Consider the following 9,167-nt stretch of genomic DNA (forward strand, 5'->3'; position numbering starts at 1 on the left):
GTTAAACAATGCAATCATATATGAAAACTTAAATATAAGATGACATGTAGCCTTATTTAGTAACATCAAAGAAGCAATATATGAGGAGGAAGGTCCTTCAAATGACACACCTTTCTACCCTTTAAATACACATTTACTTATGTTTAAAGCAGCCACAATTAAATTGGCAGTGCATAACATTTAGGGAGATCAGCTAGCATTGCCAAATATACCATAGCAGCCCTACATTGGCACAAACAGATTCTTCTCATGAGCGGGCCTAGATGTCACCTCCTTGCAGATTTGATACAGTGGAAATAGCATTGGTACCTGTGAAGGGTCCCCCCTCCCCATTACCACAGGCATACCTACAATGTGTTTCATTTATTCTAATCAAAGCCAATTTCTCTGTAAATGTTAATACAAATTACAGACCAAATCTAAATTGAGTTAGTATTAGATTATGGGCCTCATTACAAGTTTGGAGGCATCCATGCCCTTGATAATGGCATGGCTGCCTCCAAACTCGGGTCCGGGTCTGTGGTCCCTGAATGGGGAAATACCGGGCCATTGCAACCTTGGAGGGCCCGGTATTTCCCCATTCAGGGAACCCGGGCCATCCCCATTTGATCCCCCATAGGTCTCAATGGGAATGGGGAGCATGCTAACAACGGGCCCGTTAATGACGGGCCCATTGTTAGCATGCTGGGCCGCTCGCAGGTCCCGCTGATGTCCAGAGCGGGTCCCACGAGCTGACCTCGAATAGGGCAGTATGGGGTTAACGGCTCTGGCACCTTTACTGGCGCCGTTAACCCCTTACTGCCCACCTCGTAATGAGGCCCAATGTCTCTTTATAAGGCTCAGAAGCAACTACTCTGGGCCCCCCTCAGTAGGAACAACGGGCAAGTAGGCTCTAACATTAGTTGTAGTAAGCATTCCATCTTCCCTCCAAACCTTGGACCAGTACCATGGCTACTTTTATTATTTTCTTAGCATCACTGGGCTTTGAATCTGCATCTTCGGGCCGAGCCACATGGCCAATAAGGTTCAGGTACTTCATTACGTAACACAGCCAAGGAATGTTTCTACCTTTCACACTGTCGAGGATGTTTGTTAATATTTCCCTAGTCAGTTGGGACACGACAAAATATGAATGGTCTAAAAAAGAGATTATCTGAGATGTACGTAAGACCCCACTCCTCGTGTGTTTTAAATGATGCAGACACGTCAGTAGCCTACACGCTATGGAATTCTGGGTAATCTGTGATTTTGTTGGCTTTCAATATCACCATATTTCTACCCTAAAACAACCAGTGGCTGAAGACTTGAGCTTGTAATGTGATCCAATGGGAAATTGTATATCTAGTGTAACTGTGCTTAAGGTTTTCCTTAACCAAATGCACAATAAAGGTCTTATGCTCCTCTGTTAACCTGCAACATTCTGATACCTTTCCATATTAGATGTTCATTCCAGTTTAGATGTGGTTTAAATCTAATACGTAGATATTCATAGTGATTGCAGTGGCTTAATCTCTACCTTGTACAATAGATGGGTGTCAAATGTCTTATGAGCATTATTTCAATGACTATTAGTCCACATTCTGCCGAATACCACGCATAGGTATCTACGAATGCATGGAGCACCCTGAACCTTGCCATCAAGACAGCATCATCTGCATAGCAGAGGAACAGAAGCCTTGTGATTCTTATGCAGGGAGCATTGGGCATTGCTCTCCCAAGGGATACACTCACAGAGTTAGTATAGAAGTGCAACAAGAGGGGGGGCATGACACAACTTTTGCTCTTGACCACCACTTCCCTTGTTAGTTCACCCTCCGCCCATAGCTCATCCTCACCACAGAACACCAATGCAACTCCAACAATGCAGCCAACAACAAAGACTAATATGCCCATCTCCAATTAATCCAAAGTGCGCATCTTTCGGGAAGCCATTAGGTCCATTAATGCGTCATAGACGGGTGTGTGCAACCCATGCCCTTTTTAGACAAGACTAAGAAGAGGTCAATACCTTCATTTACTGTTCCTGGTGCACACTCTTTCCCTGAAGCCTGTCAGAGAGAATCCCTTAATCACTGCCCCACTCCAAAAATCTGCCGAGGAGAATCCCAGCAAAACTTTAAGGCATTATCTTGCAAGGTAATAGGATTGTGTGACTTCGGTAAAGCCTTATAGCCCTTTTATACATAGGATTTTTGTGTACTGTTTTGCAAACACTCTGCATAATGAAATGCATTGATTTTTTTTTCTGGGAAAGCCGCACTATGTGAATGGACTTTTTGGGGAGGGGATAAAACACTGATAGAAACACTGATGTGCAGTGGATCAAGTGTAGCTAACCACTACCCATATATCTGCTTCTAAAGATCAAAGTTCTCAAATTCATCAGGAATCTTGCTTTTTAGAATCAAAGTACTCAGAGGGCTTGGTTTTTATAGTAGATGCACATTATTTGTGTGGCTAGTTGAACACTACCCAGCATCTTGATGCAGCCTTTTTGGTGGTGGGGTGGTGAGGGGTTTAGGTGTCTTGAGGTTTGTATTCTTTGCATTCTGGGACTTGTAGTGCTGGATTTAGAATGGGAAAATCTGAAGTACTATGTGTTGTTGGAGGATGGAATTGGGCATGTTGGCATATATGTGAATGCAACTTGTATATTAGTAGGATGCTATTTCTACTAAATCGGGCTGGCTCTGTGTGGACTCTGAACGCTGCCTACAGGAAGGGATATTTGGTCTACTGTTTCCTAAATTACTGCTGATTGACGAGTCAATATAACGTTTTATTTATCATCTCTTCTTTATTTGGTAAAACTTTATAAGAATACAATGTTTAGAGTTTGAATACATGGTGGTAGTTGTTCTGCCCAGGTGAAAGTTGGAGAGGTGGAATAGTGTTGTACCAATATGATCCCGATGTGACTAAAAGAAAAAGGGAATTAAGGAAGGCAATAAGGACAATCCTTTCATCAAAAACCAACGATGGAAAAAGTCAAATAAAAAGGATAAAAAACCGATATAACATCTGGTGTAAACAACATAGATCGAGATTGGAACAAAGAGATGCTGAGGTGATCCTGAAAGCACTAAATCAAAAGAATTCGAGAGGCTTTTGGGCCATACTAAATGATACACAGAGCACTGAAAAAGCACTATTGACAAGCGCAGTACAAGAAAAAGAGTGGCGAAAGCACTACACAGAGCTATTCAAAAAAAGGAAAAAGGGAAGTCTGACAAAGATGGACATAAGCCAACCCTGGACATTAGAAATAGCGAGAGACGACATTAGAACAATTATCCGAAAAAGTAATGCGTCACGCTCAGCAGGCCCAGATGGCTTGTCAAATGCAGACTTAAAAGGAAATGTAGATGAATGGACAGAGTTCTGCTATACCCTGTTCACTGCGATAACAAAAGAAGGCAGAATCCCAACAAATTGGAAACAGGGGATCATAGTGCCGATCTTTAAGAAAGGCATTCGATCCGATCCGGCGAATTACAGGCCAATAGCAGTACTCGATGTACTAGGAAAAGTGTTTGCATCGTTATTATTACAACACCTAAGTGCGTGGATTCGGCGACAAGAAATCTTTGACAAACGCCAGTCGGGATTTGTCAAGGGAGTCGGCTGTAGTGTTAACTTGCTTATGTTAAATCTCTTGAAAATCGACGCGATAAGAACTGGCCAAAAGATATATCTGGCATTTATCGATATGGCAAATGCCTTCGATGGAGTTGATAGAGAAAGCCTATGGTCGAAACTAGAACAAAAAGGGCGCAATACATGTCTGCTCCAGGCGATAAAAGATCTTTACTCTGAAACTTCGATCCAAGTGAGGTTAGACAAAGAAGGAAATCTAACAAGACCAATACCGACCGAGAGGGGTGTCCAACAAGGATGCCCACTAGGAGCTACACTTTTCAATTTTTACATCGCTGATGTAGGACCCGCGCTAGCATCGGTGGTGTCGTTTCCACCATCTATAAATGGAGTTGAGATAAATCATATTCTATACGCAGATGACATGGTAATTTTGGACCGCACTCCCATTGGTTTACAATGAAAACTAACGGCTCTCAGAACATGTACTGAAGACCTGGGGCTAGAGATCAATGCTGCGAAATCCGAAATTCTGGTGTTGGAAAACTTAAGAGGACGGAAATCCAAAAATCAGAAGTTATCATGGTATGTAGGACCAAAAAAGATACATAAGGTACCCTATACGAGATATCTAGGAACCATCATTAATTCCAGCATAAACGACGAGCCAATGTTGAGAAAGCTATTACATAGTTGCAAGCTGCTCACAACACAAGGTAACATCATACAGAAAAAATACGGGAAATTTACGTACGATCCCGTAAGAAGATTCTATCAAGGAAAAGTGACCCCAATCCTTACGTATGGAGCTGAAAATATGTTCGGGGTTGATCACAAGGTATGGTCACGATGTAAAGGAGTCTTTTGGAAGAAAATACTGCAAGTTCCTCAAGGAACGCCAACGGCCTGTGTGCTGTACGAAGTAGGGGTTGCATCACCCAATGCACGGATTGCCTGGAACAAGTTGGCCCTGTTTAGAAAAACGAACGCAGAAGCAAACTTACCATCTGTCAAAATTTTAAGTCAAAAGAAGAGTATAAGGCAATCTGCATTAGATGAATGGAAGAGCCAGTGCAAAGAGATTCTTGCACAGGTGGGGTCGGATGAGCAAACGCTATGGCAGAACCCCGACCTGGTGAAAAAGAAATTATTAGATCTAGACTGGATCCAAGTATGTGAGAAAAGAGCGGCACAAAAATGTATGAACAATGTACCATCAGAAGCCAAAGAATGTAACATACTTGCAAACTATTTAATGCTATCACCGTGCAAACGACTAAGAAAATTATACCTGAAGTTCAGATTAAATATCTTCGAAACAAAAGAAGTGCTAATTTGGAGAAGGTCAATTGAAACAAGTAACTCCAAGTGCAGGTTGTGTGCTAGAGAAGATGAAAACCTAAAGCATTTGATATTGTTTTGTGCTGAATTAAAAGATCAGCGCGAACTATTTTTAAGGCGTGAGAGGAACCGAGTTCTGACATACAATGCAGAAGAATGGTGGAGGCATCTATACACTGGCGAGAGCAAAACCCTAAGGATCGCCACAATGAGATTCCTAGATCAAATCCAAATATGTTTATAGACCAATCCAATAGAATCAGCTGACGAGGAGCCGCCATAAATATAGGTGATGTTATCGATTGACAGAAGAAAGTGAAAGAATGAAAAAAAAACACAAGAATGAATAGACTATTAAATAAATAAAGTCATGGACTATCTTGAATAGTGGAAAACGAATGTACAGAAGCAAAATGTAGAGTTTTAGTAGTAGTCTAAATGTGGAATTGGAAATGATGTTAGTTTTTCTATCCTATATAGTTTTTATGTCTTATTAAGACTTTCTTTTTTTTTGTTGTGTATTCTAAGTTTTTTTTTTTGTCTCTCACACACAATGTGTTCTTATAGTTATACATTTCGAAAAGTTTGTAAAAACTAAATGAAATAAAAAGAAAAAAAAAAACAATACAGACATGAATCGCCCAAGCTATTTGGTTCATAGTATCCCACTCTAATTCATAAACACCAGAAGCACCGTTTTCACGTGTATTTAGAAAGTAGATCTGCTCAGAAAATATGTATCTCAACCTTGTTCTTGGATTTGTAAACATGAATTAAATGACACTGGAGGTGTGACAAGACCATCTTGATTGGATGAAGATTAGTGAATCGGTTAGGATCTTGACCCAATTGAGTCTCCAGTTCCCAATAAATGATACGGCTGATTATAGTTTTCTAGTGTCCTCTGCATAAAACATATTTACTTCAAATACGGCTAAGTTCTCTATAGCATGCATTGGGATGCTCCACCAACACAGGCTTTCCCATTGGCTTTTTTATCTTCAACTTGCGACCGGTTCATTTCCTTATGAAATGTCATGCTGTTGCAACATTCAAGCATGGTGGTTGTTTTATTGGTTGACATGTTTGCAAAGTCACCACCTGTTTTGATAAACTATTTCTTGTGCACCTCCCACTTCTTCTTGTTCCCCTAATAGATCATATGTGAGAGCCTAAGTGACATCCCATAAACATTTTTTTTTTATATACTCCATATCAACACTTCACACAAAATAAGGTCCATTATTTCTTCCTTCATGTTACAGCTCCCTCAGCCAACAGTCCATTTGAGGGTGAGGTACAATTTGGCAGAACATGGCACCCTTCTAAATGTTCAACTTAAAATAAAGTAGAGCACTGGCAGCGATGCTCGAATTTAGCCCCCAAGGTTGTTTTCTGTTTTTCAAAACTGCGTGTCCAATCTTCACTAGCAAAGTCCTGTGCATAAAACACGTATTGGCATTCATAAGCTTTAGCAGACTATGGCAATTCACTATTTGCTGGGCGACCTTTTGCCTTTATGTTGTACAACTCAATGGGGGACATTTTCTATGTCTCAAGGGTTCTTAAGAATGGCAGTTCAAGTGATGGTGGGAACGCCAGAAGAGGAAAACTGAAAAGATAGTGTTTTTTTGCAACAATGTGCAAACAAAGCTGGTCCACACAGTGACATTTACTCTTTGAGGATCATGACCCCCAGTATCTTCAGAAATACTCTTACACATTTGAATCAGTGTGTTTCAATTTTTGCTAATTTAAGCCACAACAGTTTCAATTAAAAAACGGTGTTTTTAAAGTACAACACAGAGAGATCACAAACCGATTCTCTTGTTTCAAAGTTATGACCTGCGTGTACGTGGGTAGGTACGTACTTACGTGGAATCATTCAGGGCCTACACTGCAGAAGCCATACATTCAGCAATGCGATGGGCGCTGCTGTTTGCATATAGAGTAATTCTGTGAAGGGAGTGGAGATGTGAAGTCAGGTTTTACTTAGATAGGGAAACACAAAACAATGTATGGTGTGGTTCTCGGAGACGCAGGTACCGTATTGCAGCCATGATCACATCACATGCCAGCCGAGATTACTGTAAAAATGTTACCAGCGGAGGTTTAAAATGAGGTTTAAAAATAAAAGTGTGCAGTAGCTTCATATCGCCACAGAAACCGTGTTTATGGAACCGAAAGAAGACCCAAAAAGAAAGGTTTACACAAAATGGATTTCCATTTATACATCTATTTTTTTTTTTTTACAATGGAAGGCACGTGAAAAGCAAGACATTTTATTTTAATCATGGAACCCATTTAGGTTTTTTGATAATGTAAAGCTCCTAATGAATGTGGTATCATTTGAAACCCATCTTTTTATACATGCGTCGATGTCCAAAGAGATTTTCACTCATATAAACTAGGGCAGGAGACAAGCAGGATTGTCCCTTAAAGTCAAGAAGCCTATTTATTCCTTTAAAATAAGTATATAAGACATGTCAAAACGAGTGTGGCATAATGTCTCTAGCACCTTCTGTACCAAGTTAATCTGGGTTCTTAACAATATCACAACTACCCAGCAGCTGTGAGCCGCTCCAGCTTGTGCACAGCACAGCATGTGCTCGCAAACCTGTGAGTAAAATGATATCAGATGTTATTTGACCCAAAAGCTTAAAATCTATAACTGTACATATGGAGCAAAAGGGCATCAGGAGCCAGGATGAGGGCAAGGCGTGAAGGGAAGCCCAGCAGAGCAGCAAATAGTGCTGGCGAAGAGGCATCGATACATGTTTATGCGAGACCTTGCTCACAAAAGGCAAAAGTAATTGAGGTGAGAAAGGACATCAGCAAGTAGGGGAATGTGTGGGACGATCAAGCGCCTGTGAAAAGTCTGCAGGCGGTGTTTCTGTGTTTGTGCTGTCATGGTGTGAATGAGGAGGCAGAAACCCAGGTGGAGGGAGTTATGTTCAAGCTTAAACATAGAAGTGTATGGAAATGGGAAAATAACTTTTCAAGAAGTGTCTTACGATGGATTTGCAGTATTTAGCCCTGCAAATGTCCAAATATTTGACGATGTTCGATATATTGCTCGCTAAGGTAAAATGTAGAATCTAAAAATATCCATGAAATGAATTGATAAATGACAATTAGGCAGCAGAGTGTAGGCAGGTGTTTATGTCCCCTTGGTGTGACTTTGGTGTGAACTGTTGACCTTTCCACCTTCGCTGGGTATTCTTGACCTAATAACGCTGGGTTAGGTGTCCTGGTCAGGGTTTAGAATGGAAGTGTCTGAAAGTGTTTGCAAGTGTGCTTAATATCTGCATGCAGAAGAAAATAAACAATAATGCAGGTTGAAATGGGGATGTGCAGGACAGGAAATCTTCAGAAGAGTTTACGACTGGACTTCTAGCATCATCACCAGACAACTTCGAAGTCATACATTGAAAATCAAGTACTCCTGCAGGATGAGTAACACAAAATAATGTTTATTAGCAGTACTTGCAAAACAAAGGTGGGTGCTCAAAAACAGTGCAAACTGCATACAATATAATTCCGGACACAGTGACCCTCTGGAGCTTCTGATTCTACTGGCACCTAGCAGTACATTCAGTCACTGAGGTTTGGGATCATTGGTTTACATGTATAGTAACCACTGAGAGGCCTATCCCTTTATGCTGGATTTAGATTGCTTTCTTGTGGTTGGTATATATGGCTCATGGCATAGCTGAGCTTGCAGTGCCTTTCCATGGGTAGTTAGCTATCTTGGGGATACTCCCACACTGGATGATGGGTAAAGGGAATAGTCGTCTAGTTCACCTAACCATGATAGACCAATTGTTGGAGTTTGGGGGCCAATGACAGTGCCTTGAACAGCACAGCAGCCTTACAGTTGTCTTAAGTGTGCTAGACTTTTTCTGCCCGCCAGTATCAAGTAAAGAGCCAGAGGGCACGTAGCAGATTGTCCACTGTCAAGAAAATTGCCTGATCAAAATTGTGTTAAAATGCAACAAATGATCTGGGGTGATCTCCACTATTGTAAATGGACCACTCTTTAAGGCAGCATGTTCCTCAGTTTACCATAAGGCACATAACCTATTATGGATGTAAATCTCTACTTTGGGATTTTCTTTGATCCAACTGTTTCCTTCCACATTTGGATGCAGAACTTATCATGAATACTCTGACAACCTCATGCAATCTCTGTTACAGAGTTTGGTGGAACGGCAGGTATTGAACAGTTT

Source organism: Ambystoma mexicanum, chromosome 12 (assembly GCF_040938575.1).
Source record: "Ambystoma mexicanum isolate Mex_15411 chromosome 12, UKY_AmexF1_1, whole genome shotgun sequence".
Taxonomy (NCBI): Eukaryota; Metazoa; Chordata; class Amphibia; order Caudata; family Ambystomatidae; genus Ambystoma; species Ambystoma mexicanum.